The sequence below is a fragment of the Physeter macrocephalus genome, chromosome 4 (genome assembly GCF_002837175.3).
Source record: "Physeter macrocephalus isolate SW-GA chromosome 4, ASM283717v5, whole genome shotgun sequence".
Lineage (NCBI taxonomy): Eukaryota > Metazoa > Chordata > Mammalia > Artiodactyla > Physeteridae > Physeter > Physeter macrocephalus.
This window is the reverse complement of record NC_041217.1, coordinates 19,684,614-19,705,257: the sequence shown is the minus strand read 5'-3', so window position 1 is coordinate 19,705,257 and position 20,644 is coordinate 19,684,614. Positions and strand designations below refer to the sequence as shown.

General features: G+C 39.4%; 1 pseudogene; it reads right to left on the bottom strand.

Annotated features, from left to right (window-relative positions):
* Positions 1-20,022: 20,022 nt before the first annotated feature.
* Positions 20,023-20,140, bottom strand: LOC112066716 (uncharacterized; annotated as a pseudogene).
* Positions 20,141-20,644: the final 504 nt, after the last annotated feature.

Genomic DNA, 20,644 nt, shown 5'->3' with positions numbered 1-20,644 from the left:
CCGGAGTCTGACGTGGTTTATCACAGTCTCTCCAAAGACCCATTGTTCAGCACTTCAAGAAGAATGTTGTTATATTGACTGTTAGTGCGTCAGCCCGGCTCTCTCTGGAGGAGCACTTGGATGAAATTAGATAATTTCCATTAGAAGACCGTGCATTATTAGTCCCTGGTGCCAAACTGGAGAATGAGCCAAGATGACTATTTCTGGCCAGGCTCACCTCAGGAAGGAACCTTCTCAGCTTTAATGGGATTTTGCTATTGTTGGTTGCCTTCTGTTTGACACCAGGCCAGCCCAGGGTTGGAAATTGTTTAGAAAGCTGCATGAAATATAATAGAACCCCAGCCATTTGTTGAGGCACATTCCTGCACAATGTTTATTTTGAAGAAGGGAAAAAAATATATTGTCCTTGGCAGACAACAATAAAAGAAAAAAAAAAAAAAGCAGTAACTTGAATCTCTGACCATATGCCTCTTGTTGCCAGTTGTGTTTAAAAACTCCCTGCTGGTATCAGAGAATTTCACACCGAGGTGATAAATCTCTTGTAATATTTATAAGCATCTTCACTACAGACCCAGGAAGATATTTCAAGTCATCAAGGCCTTCAAGGCTGAGGCTATATGAAACGGGTGGGTGCCGAGGAGGGGATGGGGACTGAAAGAATATTCCAGACTCACACTGGTCCCAGTCTGGGACCAGATGTGGGCCCACAAAAATCCCTTTGCCTTGCTGTTTAGTCAAAACCTTTCACACCCAAGAGCTGTAGGAGCTGAGCCTTTGCAAGCTGATTGTGTTCTGAGCAGACAATCACTGAAGCAGTGGAGGATGGTAGGAATAAAAGCCTCTTCAGTCTTGAGGACATTGTAATGATCAACCTTTGATCACAATGGTGGGCGGGGGGTTGTTTGGTTTTATTTTTGTTTGTGTTCCATAAAAGCTGGCTCACCATCAGAGTTGACATTGGAGAAAAAGTTGTCCCTATTTTGACAGAACTATTCTAAGGATATTAAAACCTCAGACATTTCTAAATGAAATTGAAATCCCTAAATTGCTTTCTTAAAAATTTGCTCAGTGTCACAGGCTTGGCTTTCATGATTGTCCAGTCCTTTTGGAGCTAAGTGTATATGCGTGAAAATGGTAAACAGAACAAAATAAAACCAAGGAAAAAAACCTAAGGTGGGGTCTCAATAGACAATCGTCGAAAAAGCAATCCAATTCCGTTATAAGAGTTTTTTGGTTGAATTAAAATGCCGTTTCCCAAGACCGCTTAAAGATAAAATCTTCAAGTCTAGAAGCTGACTCCATCAAATGACATTTCGATGTCCTCAGACATGTTGCTTCCTTTCAATTATTTGGCCTTAGCCTTGGCCTTTTGCTCTTTAGCTCATTTAATAAATAATATGTACAACTATGTCTTGACTGTCAACAATGGGACAGAGGGGAAGCAGAGCTAATTAAAAAATATTCACCAAAGCTAATCACCAAATCAACTTTTGACATAAATGTCACCCCTTTCCTATGAAATCTTTCATCAGAAATGCTGACCCACGGCCAAAACTGACTGAGGGGTGGTAGATGGGCCCTGCACAAGGGGAAATGGAGACAAAGAATTTCAAAGTACATGCAACCCGTAGACAGACTCTGCTCTGACCCCACCTAGATAATGGGGTCCTGATTTAACCAGAGGGAGGCCAACGCACCCATGGACACCAGGAATGAGTTCCAAGTGACAGGCAGAATTCTAAAAAGACCTCAAAATTCCACTCCTCAGGTGTACATGTCCTATATAATCCCCTCCCCTTGAGTGTGGACAGGACCTGTAAGTAGGGTGGGATATTGCTCTTGTGATTAAGGTACATTATATAGCAAAGATGAAGAGATTTTGCAGTTGTAATTGACGTCTCAAATTGGTTAGCTTTGATTAAACAAAAGGGAGATTATCTTGAGTGGATCTGACTTATTCAAGTGAAAGCCCTTATAAGGGGGTTGGGTTCTTCCTCAGGAGATACTCTCTTACTGACCTCAAAGCAGCAAATAGCTCTGCTGTGAACTGCTGTGGAGAGGGCAGAGTCTAGGAGTTGAGGATTCCTACAGCTGCAGGGAACTGAATTCTCCCAACAATCTGAATGACCTTGGAAGTGGATCCTGAGCTCCGGATGAGAATGCAGCAGGCTAACAGTTTGATTGTAGACCTGTGAGACCCTGGGCAAAGGACCCAGCTAAGCTGTGTCTAAGCTCCTGACACACAGAAACTGTGAGATAGGAACGGTATTGTTTAAGCCACTAAATTTGTAGTAATTTGCTATGCAGCAATAGATGACGAATACAAAAGCCCTACAGACAACTTGACCAGTTTTGAAATGCTGGACGCTCTACCTGAAGTCTGCTATTGCTGCAGACCTACCAGTGGCAGGTCATCTATGTAGACATACCTCCAGGGGGCTGAAAGCTTTTCAGGATCCATTCCTGAGATCTCTCAGTGCCTTCAGTTGGACATGACTGCCTTCCTGGAGTTCCTGAGGCCCTAAGGGACCATTCACTGGCCATTTCTTTTTATTGAGGTAGCATTGTGGATAGTGGGAAAAAATGATATATTTTGAGACCACACTAGCCTGGGTTTGAGTGCCTCTTTTGACATTTATTAGCCATGTAACTGTTCAAGTCATTTAATCTCTTTGAGTCTCAAATTTGTAAAATGGGGACAATAATATAATTTCCAGAGTTTTCATGAGAATTAAGTGAATTATCTATATGAAACACCTGGCCCAGAGACTGGACTCTAGCATGTACTAAGATGTCCATTTTCTTCAATACTTAGCTTAAGCTCTGTCAGAAAGCCAGCTTTGATTCTGCCTATGCTGCCTGCTAGTAAGTTACTTAACTTTGCTCTGCTTCCATGTTATCATGAGTAAAATAAAAATAACATTAGTCCATATTATATACTGCTATTGTAAGGATTAAATAAAATAATCCAAGTAAAGCATTTATCACCTGTATTGTACACAGTAATGTTAGTTTGTGTTTTAATTATCATTCCTCTCCCAATTACCAAACTGGAATGCATCACTTCCTTCTCCGTGGTCTCATGAGCTTTGACTGGATTTCTAAGAAAGCGCTTCTCATATTCTCAAATAAGCATATTATAAGAAGTTGTATGCATTTCTTTCCCTCCCAATCTACCTTTTGCTTTTTTTTTTTTTTTTTTAAAGAAGATGTTGGGGGTAGGAGTTTTATTAATTAATTTATTTATTTTTGCTGTGTTTGGTCTTCGTTTCTGTGTGAGGGCTTTCTCCATTTGTGGCAAGCGGGGGCCACTCTTCATCACGGTGCATGGGCCTCTCACTATCACAGCCTCTCTTGTTGCGGAGCACAGGCTCCAGACGCGCAGGCTCAGTAGTTGCGGCTCACGGGCCCAGTTGCTCCGCGGCATGTGGGATCTTCCCGGACCAGGGCTCGAACCCGTGTCCCCTGCATTAGCAGGCAGACTCCCAACCACTGTGCCACCAGGGAAGCCCTACCTTTTGCTTTTTGAGGGCAGGAGCCATGACATTCATTTCTGCAAGCCACCCAAAGCCTTGCCTATTGCCTTCCACATAGTAGATGATCAAGAATATTGGCCTGACAGAATTTGCAATTGACTTGGACAGAGCCAATATCAGATAAGAGCTAATTACGGAACCCAAGCAATAGTAGTGACCTTGTAGGATCATTGGGTCCTTCCTTCTTGGTAGAGCAAGTCAGCCAAGATCAATGTGTCTCTAGCGTTGGTTGAAAGATCCCTACATTAAGACTTGTCCATACCACTCATTAACCAATCATTTGAACATTAATTTTCTGGGAACACATGTATCTAGTAGATGCTATGGTGGTGCAAACCAAGAAGGAGAAGACAGATTCCTTCCCTCAGAAAACTTCATGATCTGACAGGGAGCATTACTCCCCTAGACCAGGAACTCTTTCTCACCCTAACTAATATCCGTCCCTCCTTGCTGAAGTTCTGCTCAAACCGTTTGCTCTGAACTCAGGAGATTCCCAAGGACAGCTGCTCCCCATCTTCAGCCACATGACCCTCACATAGTTAAAACCCATTACTGAGCCACCCCTCAGCTCTTGCCTCACTTAAGCTCTGCCTCTAAAGCAGGGATATTGATGACGACCTGCCTGGTAGGGCGACTGTGAGAAATAACTCATTAAAATGGCTGCAGGGTGCAATGAAAAGGCCAGAGAACAAGGCCAAGCAGCTTCCCCCAGCACTCCATTCATTTTCAAGGGAAAACAACTCTGGATCAGAGCTATAAAAAGAACACTGAAGATAAAGCGTACCTCTCTCCCCACCTCACTATTTGTCTTCAGTGAGGACCCAGGCACTTGCCAGGCCTCCTTTTCAGCCTTTATCTCAGCACATTTCTCATCTGTTCTTTTATTCATGCTGGGCCATTTTCATTGTCTCCTGCTCAGAAATGTGTGATAAGAATCTAGCTGAGTGGCATTAGGAAAATCCGCTGTTCAACAAAGGAACCTGCCATTGTGCCCCCGGCACTTCAAAGCTCTCACAATATCTTATTTTTATTATTTGTTTTTTTTTTTTCAAAAGCTTGAACAATGTGTTTTGCATCCTAGATTGTCTGTGGGAAAATATATTTCTCATTAGTTAGATCCTGAGCTGCTGACGACTGAGAAAATGACGACATAGTAATTCATGCTAAGGTTTGTAAAAATACTTTACATTCTTTTTTCTTCTAAATTGTGTACAATAGCACTGATTGGACCTCACTGAGGGCATCATAGAAACCAAGGGTCAGGATATTGCAACTAGATTATTCCAGACTCAATGTTAGCACATTTTTGATTAATATTAATTCAGTACAACTGAGTATTATTGTAGCTGTAAGGAGAGTGAAAGAGCCTACACATTCTTATAGAAAGAGCCAGACGTGTCTACCAGAGACTATAGTAAAGGATAGTAACAAAATCCTGATGAACGGGATGGACAATGAGTGTAAAGTTCAAGTGGATTTTAGACCCTCAGGCCTCACATTTCTACAGATCACGCTTAATGGTGCACAGGGCTAGTTTAACAGATCAAATTAATCAAAACAAAGCTGATAATACGTTATGGACACCAGGAATTAGGAGGGAATACTCCAAATGGCAAGGAAGTATAAATTGAGGGGAAATGATAAAGTGGCTTCTTGTGATCCATTCATAGAAACAGAATGACTAGTGCAAACTCAGAAAAAAATGGTTATTCTGAACTTTTCTTCATCTCAGACAACACTCATAGCCTTCTCTAGTGGCATATGATTAAGACTCACTTTTCCAGGTCACTTCCTGAACTGTAAAGTGAGGACAAGAAATGTTCCTATCTTATTCAAACTGTTTACCAAGCATCTAACAAGGTGCTTCATACACAGTCAGTATGTGTTGTATGAATGAAACAATGAATAAGAACATAAGTCTGAGAAGCATCTTGAAAGGACCCAGCATTTCTTCCATCAACTCCCTGTTTTGTTTTGGACACTAGTAGCAGATATTTAATCCTATTTCTCTGTCTATGTCATACCATCATCATCAGTCCTTGCAAGGCTTCCTTCTTATTTTAATTCTATTTTATTATTTCCTCCCTCTGTTCCTCCAGCCTGAATCCCATTTCTCTCTCCACCATAAGCACCCTCACCAGAGTATCTAATCTATGTTCTTAGTTATGTGCATACATGTAAATATCATGACATTATTTTATATGTGTGTTTAACTTACACTGAGTATTTATGTGTATCTCATTAGATTTCTTACTTTTGCCATGGAAGAGTATATTTTAAAGATCTAGTCACACTGTTACATGTATATATATGTTTTTAACTCTGACTACTGCATTATAGTCCATTATTTTTGTATATGATCTTACACTTATCCATTCCCTTAGGAATGGACATATGATTGCCTTTACCTACCCATGATTTTAATTACTCTTACTAACAATCAATCCTTTCCCCATTTATTTTGTTGATAACTTATAATTTTAATATAATTTGAAACATAAAGAAAAGTTGAAAGAGTAGTGCACAGAACCGCCATTAGTCTACCTAAATTCACCAACTGATTACATTTTGTCCCATTTGCTTTCTCATTATCTATTTATCTTTATTTATAAGTGTAAATTTTTTAATCATTTAAGAGTAAGTTGGAGATATGATCAGGCTCCTTTATCCCTAAACATTTTGATTTTATTTCCTAAAAAGCCAGACAGAAAATCAATAAGGAAACAGTCGTGTTAAATGACACAGCAGACCAGTTGGACTTCCAAAAACAGTTCTAAGAGGGAAGTTTATAGTGATACAGGCCTACCTCAAGAAACAAGAAAAATCTCAAATAAAAAATCTAACCTACCATCTAAAGGAGTTATAAAAAGAAGAACAAAGTTCAGAGTTAGCAGAAGGAAGGAAATAAATGAAGATAGGAGAGGAAATAAATACAATAGAGATAAAAAAAACAATATAAAAGATCAATGAAATCAAGAGGTGATTTTTGGAAAAGCTAAACAAATTTGATAAATTTTTCACTGGGCTCACCAAGAAAAAAAGAGAGAGGTCTGAAATAAACAAGAAAAACACAGAAACACTGACTCTAAATTCACCAACTGATTACATTTTGTCCCATTTGCTTTCTCATTATCTATTTATCTTTATTTATAAGTGTAAATTTTTTAATCATTTAAGAGTAAGTTGGAGATATGATCAGGCTCCTTTATCCCTAAACATTTTGATTTTATTTCCTAAAAAGCCAGACAGAAAATCAATAAGGAAACAGTCGTGTTAAATGACACAGCAGACCAGTTGGACTTAATAGATATTTACAGGTCATTCCATCCAAAAACAGAAGAATACACATTCTTTTCAAATGCACATGGAACATTCTCAAGGATAGATCACATGCTAGACCACAAAACAATTCTCAACAAATTTAAGAGGATAGAAATGATAGCAAGCATTTTTTTCTGACCACAGTAGTATGAACTAGAAATTAATTACAGGAAGAAAACTGAGAAAAGCACAACTCATGGAGACCAAACAACATGCTACTAAAAAGCCAATGGGTCAATAAAGCAATCAAAGAGGATATCAGAAAATACCTCAAGACAAATGAAAAAGGAAACACAACACTCCAAAATCTATGGAAGACTCCAAAAACAGTTCTAAGAGGGAAGTTTATAGTGATACAGGCCTACCTCAAGAAACAAGAAAAATCTCAAATAAAAAATCTAACCTACCATCTAAAGGAGTTATAAAAAGAAGAACAAAGTTCAGAGTTAGCAGAAGGAAGGAAATAAATAAAGATAGGAGAGGAAATAAATACAATAGAGATAAAAAAAAACACTGCCATCTAAAGGAGTTATAAAAAGAAGAACAAAGTTCAGAGTTAGCAGAAGGAAGGAAATAAATGAAGATAGGAGAGGAAATAAATACAATAGAGATAAAAAAAACAATATAAAAGATCAATGAAATCAAGAGGTGATTTTTGGAAAAGCTAAACAAATTTGATAAATTTTTCACTGGGCTCACCAAGAAAAAAAGAGAGAGGTCTGAAATAAATAAGAAAAACACAGAAACACTGACTCAAAAAGATACATGCACCCCAATGTTCATAGCAGCACTATTTACAATAGCCAAGGTATGGAAGCAACCTAAGTGTCCATCAACAGATAAATTAATAAAGAAGATGTGATATATATATATGTATATGTATATGTGTATATATATATATATGCATATATATGTGTGTATATAGATATATAGTATGTGTGTATATAGATATATGTATATATATATATAATAGAATACTACTCAGCCATAAAAATGAATGAAATCCTGCCATTTGCAACAATGCAAATGGACCTAGAGAGTATTATGCTTAGTGAAATAAGTCAGACAGAGAAAGACAAATACTCTATGTTATCACTTATATGTAGAATCTAAAAAATAGAACAAATATAAATAACAAAATGGAAACAGACTCACAGATATTAAGAACAAACTAGTAGTTACCAGTGGAGAGAGGGAAGTGGGGAGGGACAAGATAGGGATATGAGATTGAGAGATACAAACTACTTTGTATAAAATAAATAAGCAACTAGAATATATTGTACAGAACAGGGAAATATATCTATTATTTTTTAATAACTTTAAATGGAGTATATTCTATATAAATATTGAATTACTAGGTTGTACACCTGAAACTAATATAGTATTGTAAATCAACTATACTTCAATTTTAAAAAAACAGGAAACCTGATTTCCATTATCTTCAATATATTTATAATATAATTTGCTAACCCAAACCACTTCAATGAGCAATCTTTCTAACTAGTTTAATATTTATTTAGAATTCTTTTTAATATAAAATTTTCATGAGTGAAATGTACAAATCTTAAGTGTACAATTCAATGAGTAGTGAATACACCCATATAACCCATGCAATTATCAAGATATAATTTATTTCTATCACCCCAGGAAGTTCCCTCATCAACAACAACCTTCCCACCACTGGCAACCATTTTTTTAGGTTTTTTTTTTGCCATAGATTTTTGTTTATTCATCCCTTCCTGATCTCATATAAATGGAATGATATAGCATCTACTCCTTTATATTTGGCTTTTCTTGCTCAGCATATATGAGAGATTCCTCCATGTTACTGCTTGTGTTACTACTTCTTTCCTTTTTATTGTTCAGCAGTATCACATTGTATGAAGATAATACAATGATCTATCTATTCTTCTACTCATAGTCATTTGATTTTTCCAGTTACTGTCTATTATAATTAAACGTGTTATGAACAGTCTTATAAAAGTCTTTTTGTGGATATATAAGTCATTTCATCAGTCTTTTAAAAGAACCAATTTTGGGTTTTGTTAATCTCTTTTTTTTTCTATTTTTTTCTATGTCATTGATTTTTTTTCTCTTATTCTCTATTCTTTCCTTCCATTTACTATGGGTTTAATTTGCTTTTCTTTTTCTAGTTTCATAAAGTGGAAACTTAGGTTTTATATTAGGTCTTTTCCCAGTGTATGTATTAAAACTATGTATATTTTGTAATGTATATTATAAATTTAACTATAACATATTATATAATTGATAATAATTTATAAACTAATTATGGTGTGATAGAAAATTACTCTGCAAGTTTATTCAAACATATTATATGGTCCTGCATATAATCTATCTTAATAAATATTTCACATGCACTTGAAGAGAATGTGTATTCCACAGATATTGGTTGTAATGTTCTATGTATGTCATTTAGATCAAAGTGTGTTGATAATATTTTTCAGATCTTTTATATCCTTGATGGCTTTTTGTCTAGTTGTTCTATCAATTTCTGAGAGAGAGGTAATTCTAACTAGTTTAATATTTATTTAGAATTCTTTTTAATATAAAATTTTCATGAGTGAAATGTACAAATCTTAAGTGTACAATTCAATGAGTAGTGAATACACCCATATAACCCATGCAATTATCAAGATATAATTTATTTCTATCACCCCAGGAAGTTCCCTCATCAACAACAACCTTCCCACCACTGGCAACCATTTTTTTAGGTTTTTTTTTTGCCATAGATTTTTGTTTATTCATCCCTTCCTGATCTCATATAAATGGAATGATATAGCATCTACTCCTTTATATTTGGCTTTTCTTGCTCAGCATATATGAGAGATTCCTCCATGTTACTGCTTGTGTTACTACTTCTTTCCTTTTTATTGTTCAGCAGTATCACATTGTATGAAGATAATACAATGATCTATCTATTCTTCTACTCATAGTCATTTGATTTTTCCAGTTACTGTCTATTATAATTAAACGTGTTATGAACAGTCTTATAAAAGTCTTTTTGTGGATATATAAGTCATTTCATCAGTCTTTTAAAAGAACCAATTTTGGGTTTTGTTAATCTCTTTTTTTTTCTATTTTTTTCTATGTCATTGATTTTTTTTCTCTTATTCTCTATTCTTTCCTTCCATTTACTATGGGTTTAATTTGCTTTTCTTTTTCTAGTTTCATAAAGTGGAAACTTAGGTTTTATATTAGGTCTTTTCCCAGTGTATGTATTAAAACTATGTATATTTTGTAATGTATATTATAAATTTAACTATAACATATTATATAATTGATAATAATTTATAAACTAATTATGGTGTGATAGAAAATTACTCTGCAAGTTTATTCAAACATATTATATGGTCCTGCATATAATCTATCTTAATAAATATTTCACATGCACTTGAAGAGAATGTGTATTCCACAGATATTGGTTGTAATGTTCTATGTATGTCATTTAGATCAAAGTGTGTTGATAATATTTTTCAGATCTTTTATGTCCTTGATGGCTTTTTGTCTAGTTGTTCTATCAATTTCTGAGAGAGAGGTAAAAGTATCTCCAATTTTGATTGTAGGATTTTTCACTTCTCCCTTTAGTTTTACCAATTTTCATTCAATGTATCTTGTAGCTCTGTTATCACACAACACATATCTAGGGTCATCATGTTTTCCTGATGGATTCACCATTTTATTATTATAAAATGTCTTTCTTATCTCTGACACTATGTCTTGCCTTGAAGTCTATTTTTGCCTGTTATTAATATAGCCATTCAAACTTTCTTATACTTTTTGTTTGCCTTGTATATCATTGTCCACTCTTTTACTTTCAATCCATCTGTGTTCTTATGTTTAAGGTACGTCTCTTGTAGACAGTAGATAGTCTTGGTCTTGCTTTTTTACCCACTCTAACAAAATCTTCCTATTAAATTTACCCATTTACATGTAGTTTAATTATTGATGTGTTAGATTCAGGTCTACCATTTGCTGTTTGCTTTCTATTTCTTCCATTTGTTTTTTATTTCTCTATGCTTTCTTTTATGCCTTCTTTTCAGTTAATTGAATATACTTTAGCATTCCATTCTTTTACTGGCTTTTTAGCTTTACCTCTCTGCATTTTTTTTTTTTTTGCTTTTGTTTTTGTTTAGTAGTTGTTTTAGGGCTTTTTAACTAGTCACTTAGAATTAATATTGCATTAAATATATGAACATTGCGACAGCATAGTTCCATTCATCCATCCCCCTCTACCTTTGTGCCATTGTCAATATATATTATATACATACATGTCAATATATTATAAACCCCCATATATGTTTTAAAGAAATTAAGAGAAAAAAATACTTTCAATCCAACCACTGAGTTCTTTATTTCAAGTATTACATTTTTCACATTCAGTATGTACATTTGACTCATATTCATAAGTTATTATTCCTGTTTCATGTTTCCAATATCCTCTATTAGGGTTTTGAAGATATTTATCAAGCTTTTTTCCATTCCTGTTCTTCCAGTTCATTAATTCTGCTTCCTCTGGCATATGTTGGCCAGTCTGGCCTTTCTTTCATGATGTTTGTGTTCCTTGGAGGTGTCAATTTTTCTTTTGGACTCATATCCACTGGAGACTCCAAAAGCCTGTATCTAGATTTTATGACTTCCAAGTGAGTTGGGAGAGGGAGAATACTTCAAGGCAATTCAGGGTGATGTTACAATTCCACTAAAATCACTATCTATGCAAACCTGACCCTCAAGGAAATGCCCAGAGCTTCCACCCTGGCCCTACTCCTTTTCAGAAGCTGTTTTTCTGTGTTAATCACCAAGCCCAAAGTATCAACAGGAAAGCTTTGTGAAGAAATACTGAAAGGGTGCTATCTAGCCAACCCCAGGAAGAATCTAGGATCTCACTATGCTGCCTTTGAGATGCATGATTATTTTCCTGTCCTAAGGTCTGTGCAGCAGGCAGTGATTTACTCAAGTAAATATGAAGGAATGAAAAGAACCCAACTGGAAAGCATGTTCCAGGCACAACCCCAGTGCCTTAAGGTTCTCAGAGAAACAAAACTAATAGAAGATAGATAGATAAATAGATATTATAAGGAAATGACTCTTGAAATTAGGAGATTAACAAGTCCCAAAATCTGCAGTTGGCAAGATAAAGACCTAGGAGAGCTGACATGTAGTTCTAATCCAAGCCCGAAGGTGAGGACCTGGAGAGCCAATGGTCTAAGTTGCAGTCCAAAAGCTGGCAGGCTCAAGACCCAAAAAGAGCTAATGTTTCAGTTCCAGTCTGGAAAAGGCTGATGTCCCAGCTCAGCAGTCAGACAGAGGGAATTCCCTCTTACTCACCCTTTTTGTTCTATTCATCCAGTCTTTGACTGGATGAGGTTCATCCACATTAGGGAGGGTAATCTGCTATTCAGTCTACCAATTCAAACATTAATCTAAGCCAGAGACATCCTCACAGATACATTCAGGATAATCTTTGATGAAATTTCTGGGAACTGCATGGCCCATCAACTTGACACGTAAAACTAATCATCACACCCTGTCTGTCCCTTCAGTTTCCCTCTTAGGTTCTGGCTTCCAGCAACTTCCTCTCACTTCTCCAGTTTGGGCTCTGAATGGAAGCTGGCACCCTTTGCTAGTTTACCATCTTTTGTGGAATAGGAAGCTTCCAAAGTATTTAATTGTCACCTTATTTAGGAAACTCCAAATTGTGGGATTGCTCCAAGACATTTCTTTAAAAAGTGTGGAAGCCTCATTAGCAACTTTTAAAACACTTCTCTGATCTTAAAGAAATTTAAGAGGAAAACATGGGCTTGCTATTTACCAAGTTTTGCTTGATTGGTTGCAATTTTATTTGTATTTTGTTTTTAATAAATGAGTGCTAATGGTTAAAATTCAATATACTAGCCTTATAAGAAATATGACAGTCATGGGCCAAAAGAAATCAACTATAGGAAGTGGAAATTCTGAATAAGACAATGAGATTCACTGTGTGATAAATATAGTCCATCAAGCAAGCTTTTAATCCCAGAGGAAAATGATTTTATAGACTAAACGTTCTTGACGGTGCCAGATCTCCCCTTCCTTGAGGAAGCATTTCCCAGCTCTTCATCCAAACACCCCTTGCTCACCCGTGCTCTTTTTCCTGACGGACATCTCCAAAGCCCCAGTTAGAGAATGCTGCAGGATCAGTGGAAAGGTACAGAGATTCAGCCCACAAATACCAAAATCCAGATAAATATGCCAAGCATCCAAGTGTGCTAAAACCTTGAGAAGGGCTCTGGTGTGGTCCGTTTGTGTTTTATGTTGCATCTCAATATGTTTGAGCCAGTTCCTTAGTTCTCAAGGAAGAGGGAAGGAGGTGAGAATTCCAGTGCACCATTATTCATTCTTCTGTCCTGTGGAGAGCAGGGCGCTGGCCATTCTTGGAGAGGGAGGAAGGCATAGTCTGGCTCACGTATTTCTTTATGTTTTTCTTCCTGCCAAGCTAGGTGGTCTCAGAAGAGACCGTGAAAGCCAGAAGTCACACTAGAAATCCTCTGATCACCTCTCATTTTACAGGGGAGGGAAACTGAGTCCCAGATGCTGTCAATAGTTCGCTCCAGATCTCACAGTTGCAGAGGTAGACAAGAAGCCAGGTGATCTGACTCTTAAATCAATGGCTTTCCCATGACACTGAGAGTTCACATTCATAATGATTTTTAAAATCTAACATCTAAGGGTCTCCTCTGTTCAGTGGAGTTACTCATCTTGACATTTTTTGAATGAGTGATGACCTTGACTCTCAGAGATAATACTTTTGTTCTTATTGATTTCTATGGTTTTTGCTTCTTTACATTATTTTTTTCTTGGCATGTGGAGGGTGGGTAAAGGGTAGAAGTAAATTAGCCTAATTTGGAACAATTAGCATTTGCACTTCTTTTGACAAAAGGGTTTCCAAAGCTGGGGTTGAGGGGAAAGATAGAAGCTGAGCACAGGGAGACCCTCCTTTGCTTTCACCACCCTGAATGACACACAGTTAGCGGGCTGCTTACTCACTAGTCAGTCATTATGCTTTTCTGGAATTGCTACGAGGTGTCAGGTTCTGTTAGATGCTGGGGGTACAGAAACGAAGTATATGGTTCAGGTAGCAGGTAGGTAGGATGTCAAGAAGCTAGAAAGACACAGCACAGCAAACCGTGAATTTCCAGCCAGTGTGTTCAGTGCCGTGATGGAGGCAAGCACAGGATCCACAGATAGGCTGTGGGAGGAGAGGAGAGGTAGACCCAGCCGGGCACGGATCACGTCATGCTGGCATTCCTTATTTACGAATATGTTGCATCTCAGTTACCTGTTTTCCCTAGCTCCTTGTGTAGTACCAGCTCACGAGAGGCGACAGACAATTATCAAATGAATGAATGCATAGATAAGTATTTCAGGTTTTGTAAATACCATATAGAATGTATAAAGGATCCAATACGTTGCCTACACACACAGGTAGCAAACCAGCAGCCCCAGGTTCAATCTGACCCAGACTTTTTTCTTTGGCCCATATCGTGATTTTTTAAAACTTTGTACTACATTGGACTTTAAAATACTGATGTTGGACTTCTCTTCAAAGATCAGCAGAATATCTGGCAACACTGCACACTTATTCCAGAATACTGACTGGCTGGCGCTGGGTGGGACCTATATTTTCCCATTGAGCACAAGCCCTGAGGTGGCCGTGTCCCCACCTGTCATACCGTGTTAGCCTGTGCACCTCACCCAGACATCTACTCTCACGTGTACTGCCGACCTGGCTCCTGGAAGCATTTGATTCTGGGTCTTGACATTCACAGGAGTGGAGAACGGTGTGGGGAATAGCAGGTATAACTGAGGGAACCAGGGAAGGATTTCTGGAGTTCTAGGGGCCCTGGAGAGACAGGGGGAGGCCGGCCTGCGGGGAGGAGACCCTAAATACTAAATGTGGGAGCTCTGGCTAGGTGATGGCTGAGGACGAGGTAGCCAGGCCTCTAGTTTCCCTCCTGAGAAAGGAGATTTTCTTTTATCTGAGAAATTAAAAAATACATTCATTTACTTATCTTATACATAACATCAATAGTGTATATATGTCAATCCCAGACATATATACACTATTGATACTATGTATAAATAGATAACTAGTGAGAACCTACTGTATAGCACAGGGAACTCTACTCAGTGCTCTGTGGTGACCTAAACGGGAAGGAAATCCAAAAAAGAGGGGATATATGTATACTTATAGATGATTCACTTTGCTATACAGTAGAAACTAACACAACATTGCAAAGCAATTATACTCCAATAAAAACTTTTAAAAAAAGAAAAGACAATGTAAAATCGAATTCCTTTGTGAACTGAATAAACTGCATATTTCTTCTGTAAAAAAAAAGTAAAAATAAAAAATTTAAAAATACATTTATTAAGTCATTTAAAAAGCAATAATAAGCCCATTAGAATTCCTTTGTGAACTGAATAAACTGCATATTTCTTCTGTAAAAAAAAGTAAAAATAAAAAATTTAAAAATACATTTATTAAGTCATTTAAAAAGCAATAATAAGCCCATTATATGTTAACATGAAAAACATATTTTTACAAAATGATTAGATTTCCTAAAACAAAAACTTTAGTGATAAGAGTGGCATTATTTTACATTTCTGCAAATATCTTTATGTTTAGCTTAATAGAAGACAGCTGGTGTTTGTTTCTGTATTCAGTCTATAGTGATATGTTGTTTTGATTGAAATATAAGAAGAAAATAGACTCACACAGAGATGGAATCAAAAAAGGGAGGAGTATTTTAATAGCCTTTTCAGATAATTATGGCTGTCCTTCTTTAATACTATACTCCAAACTTAACAAGTGGTAGGTTTTTTGGTATATTTTTTTAATTTTTATTTTATATTGGAGTATAGTTGCTTAACAATGTTGTGTTAGTTTCAGGTGTACAGCAAAGTGATTCCGTTTTACATATACATGTGCCTATTCTTTTTCAAATTCTTTTCCCATTTAGGTTATTACAGAATGTTGAACAGAGTTCCCTGTGCCCTACAGTAGGTCCTTGCTGGCTATCTATTTTAAATATAGAGGAAGGAGATTTTCAATCAGCCCTGGGTTTCCATACAGGACTTGGAGCTGCTGAATGTAGTGCCATTTGTTGAGGTTCTTTCAGGAGAAGTAGGGATTGCTAGAGTTCCAAGGAAACCTGAGCCCTGTGGTTCACCACTGCGTTTTGCACTGGAAGAAACTGAGGCCGAGAGAGGGGAAGTGCCTTGGCCAAAGTCATACAGCAAGGTCGGGAGCAAGGTCAACTCCTGCTCTATTTTACTTATTCCTTCACCAGAGAAATAAAGAAAAAGGGAAGGAGGGAGAAAAAGCAGGTGTGAGGAGATACAAAAATATGAACCAGTGCTCTGCTTTTAGGGTAATCAGAACTTTGAATTCAGAGAGTTTCTTCTTTTCTTTCAAGAAAGAAATGTGTTTTTCTAATCCGACTTCAATGGCTGGTGGGAAAAAAAGTCCTTCCAGTCCCCAAGGACTGTTAAGAAAACCGCCATTAAATTCTAGTCTTCAGAGCTGTCTGAGTCATAACAACTGTAACAGTTAAACTCTGGGAGCGTGTGTTTTCTTAGGATTTCTCTTTTGGCCAGTCATGCGAGAAATAGGGAAGGGGTGGCAAAAAGGGATAGGCAAGTTTTACTAGCATAATTAGAAAAGGTACAAATTGGGATAATTTCATAATTAAGCATAGCCTCTCTGGGTCTGGTGAAGATTCACTTCGCTATACGGTAGAAACTAACACAACATTGTACAACAACTATACCCCACTAAAAATAAACAGATAAAAAGTAAATAAATAAGCTGCCAAGACTTACAAAAAAGAAACTATATTTGCAGAATTCCAGAGGAAAAAGGTGTTAGGAGAATGAGTCAGACTGGGTTTGCGGTTGGCGGGGGAGGAGGAGGAGGTAGGCTATATATGGCACCTACGGCCTCATGTCCCTTCCCAGGGAGGAATGTGTACATACGTAGGTTCCCTTTGCTGGGAAAGCTTTTCCCCACATCCGACCCTAACCATCCCAGCACCCTTCAATGGGCTGAGGCAGTTATCCTTCAGGGCTCAGCTGAAATGTTCTCCTGGGACCCTGAACTTCTCCATCGTAATAGTCATCACACTTGCAATTAATTATTTGTGTCATTAGTTGCTCTCTGCCAGGCTTTCCTGCTGCAGGGTAAGCTCCACTAATGACTACAGTGTCTGTGTCTGTTTTGCTCATGACTAACAGTGTAGAGCCCATAGTAGACACTCAATCAGTATTTAGTGAAAGGCTTTAGGACATCTTCCCTGCCTCTAATCCCTCATAATCTTTATGGAGACCGTCCAGAGGGCAGCTAAGCAGGAAAGAGGCTTTCAGTACAGCTGTTCCTGGCCTCCCCTCCCTCCCGATACAACCCTGGCACATCGCATCTTGAAACTGCTTAAAGAGGCAGGCCTAGCAGACAGGGGGTTTGTTGGACTGGGTCTAAACAAGCAATGCAGAAGTAACTTCTAAAGGCGCTGACTGCCACGCAAGAAGTGAGCCCAGCGAGGGAACTCCCTCCCCGGTGCGGACATGTGTCTGAGCAGGAGAGAAAGCCCCCACCCACGAGTGAACTGAGAACCGAGTGATTTCAGATGTGACCTCAAAATGCCATCCCAAGGACTTGGTTCTCTGTTGAGCTGCTTAAGTAACTCGACAGCCCAAGCTCTGGGCAAGCGTTGGGGGTTAGCTGATTTCATCAGGGTATCGATTCTCCTTAACGATTCTCTAATGTAAAAGTAAACCATTTGCAAACTGAAGTTCTGTGAGTTCTCGGTAACGACTTTCTGTCCACACACCCCGGAGCACACTGGCTAACAACCCCCCAGGGAGGCAACTCTGCAGCTTGCAAAGTGCTTTTTACACACCTGCTATCAGATCCTCACATATACACGAGGCATTATCATCATCATATGATGTATGTGGTATTAGCATCCTTATATCTATTTTATGGCTGTTTCAACGAATGCCCACAAAGTGTAGGAAGCCTGCCCCCGGTCACCCAGCCAGCTCAAGCCAGAGCTGGGGCCTGGAAGGGCCGTTGCCCCGGCCACCTGCCAGTTCCCTCTTGCCTGTCTTATAAGGCTGAGGTTTTTCCAAGGGAACCAGTTGATGTTGGAAACTGAAGTGTTGCCTTCCAGCAGGCCGGGAGACCTGGACGTTAGCCCTTGAGCGTGGGATCAAACCTGATCACCTCCGGTTGTGATCAAGGAAAGGAAAACCTCTCCGTGGGCCAACAACCTGGTTATGAAGCTCGCCGACAGGGCCCCAGCCTTTGGTGCCCTTGGTGTGTGGGGTACGGGGGCGTCGAGCTGGGCTTGTCGCCCTGGGCACTTTGCACTTGCAGAGGAGGGGGCAGGGGGGCAGCGTGTGGGAACACAGCCCCGGGCTGGCTCAGGGTGGAAGGTCACTGCCCGGGGCGGGGAGTAGGGGCCGGTGGGTACAGAGCGAGAAGGCAGGAGCCAGGCCTGGTTTTCAAAATCAGCCTCCGGCCTGTTTTCCCCAGAAGAGGAGACCTCAGTCCCGGCACAAAATAAAAGGGTGGAGGAAGCCAATGAGGTTGCTTCTCTCAGTTGTTTATTTTTCCTCCCTCGTTTCCGCTGGTGCCCCTCCAGCCCCAATCCCCCTGGCCTCTGGTTTCCCGCCACTATCTGGTTCATAACCTCCCCCATCAGCCTGCTCAGCCCCCCTCGGCTCCCCCTGCAATCTCTTCTCCAGGCTTTGCTGACGCTGTATTTACCCACACACAGGATTTCCGTAGGTGATAACCACAGGGCCTGGTGGCTCCGGCGCTGTCCCTCCTTCCCTCGTGGGGGTCTATTTACAGCCCAGGAAGAATTCCAATCCCCCCACCCAAGAATGTGACCGTCCTTAGACGTCTCACCTACGCCAACAGCTGGGCCAGCCTCTTGGAAAGATCACTCACCCTCTCCCCCGTCCCTCCCCGCTCTCCTCAAATGCAGAGACGAGAGATAAGGTACACAGGTGAGGCCCCCATCATATCACAGGCCTTGTCAATCCAGATCCCACAGGAAGGGGATACGGCATCCCCGGCAGACATCCTCGCGAAACACGCCCCCACCCCACCACGTTCACTCCTTCCAGGACCGTTCACCCAACACTCAGAGAAGTATCCACCTCACAGGGGGATCTGCTTTTTGTTTCGCTTTGTATGGCTGGGTGATGCCCATTCGGAAAAGTGCACAAGTCGGCAGCCCAATCAAGTTTCACAACGTGGACGTACTGAGGTAATCAGCACCCAGATGAGAATGGTTCCCACCTCCAGAAGCCCCTTCCTATACCCCAACCCGGCCACTGCCTACTGCCTCTCACCCCCAGCCCCCAGCAACCAGCATCCCGACTTCTGACACCACACATCCGTTTTGCCTCACGGGTCTAACGCTTAAGAAGCTGGATTCCAGAGGCGCACAGACAAGACTTTTCATTTTTCTCCATCAACAGTACGGGAGGCAGGAGGCTTGTTGAGCCTGCTCTGGGTGTTCTATTTTATTTTCAACTCTCAGGATCCCTAATTCCCTAACACCACATGACTGTAAGGAATTTTAGGGAAGGAGTTACCTAAGTGAGAAACCCTGCAGCGGGCAGCATGCCAAGTGTGGAGGAAAAGTGGAATGAGATAAATAAGATGAAGGCGTTGCGAAGAGATAGGGACCGCATGAAGCTGAGGCCTCCAGGAGGGGGGGAGGGAGGGGGATGGGGACTGCAAAGATGGCAGGAAACTGAAACACATGCTAATATTTTCACCAAAGGGAGAGAGAAAAGAGTTCCAACTGCTCCCAGCCGACTTTAGCCCATCCTTGCCTCTTTTTACTTTTTTCTCTATTTCCGGAGATGCTCTTTTAAGCAAAGCCATACTCCCTACCTCTTTACTTTAAACACCCGCTGAAAACACGAGCCACACTTGTAATTTGTGTGTGTGTGTGTGTACGTGTGGTAAAATATACATGACAAAATTTACCATTAGTGACATTTAGTACATTCACAATATTGTGGATCCAGAACCTTTGTATCACCCCAAAAGGACACCTCGTACTCATTAAGCAGTCACTCTCCTTCCTCAAAACCATGTTCAGATGCCACCAAGTCGGTGACAATGCCTTAACTATATGTGTGCTGTCCAGGTCTCCTCCAACCGTGTCAAAAGGAATGCATATCTTCTCTCTTTCATACAAGACCCACATATGTCATTTTAAATTTTCTGGTAGCCATGCTAAAAAGGTAAAGAGAAACAGGTGAAAGTAATTTTAATAATTTATCTAATCCCTTTTTATGGCTGAGTAGTATTCTGTTGTATATCTATACCACACCTTCTGTATCCATTCATCGGTCGAGGGACATTTAGGTTGCTCCTGTTTGCAGCAACATGGACGGACCCAGAGATGATCATACTAAGTGAAGTAATTCAGAAAGAGAAAGACAAATACCATATTATATCACTTATATGTGGAATTAAAATATGGCATAAAGGAACTTATCTACAGAACAGACTTGTGGTTGCCAAGGGGGTTGGGGGGTGGGAGAGGGATGGAGTGAGAGTTTGGGATTAGCAGATACAAACTATTATACACAGAATGGATAAACAAGGTCCTAGAGTATAGCACAGGGAACTAGATTCAATATGCTGTAATAAACCATAATGGAAAAGAATATGAAAAAGAATATAGACACATATATATGTA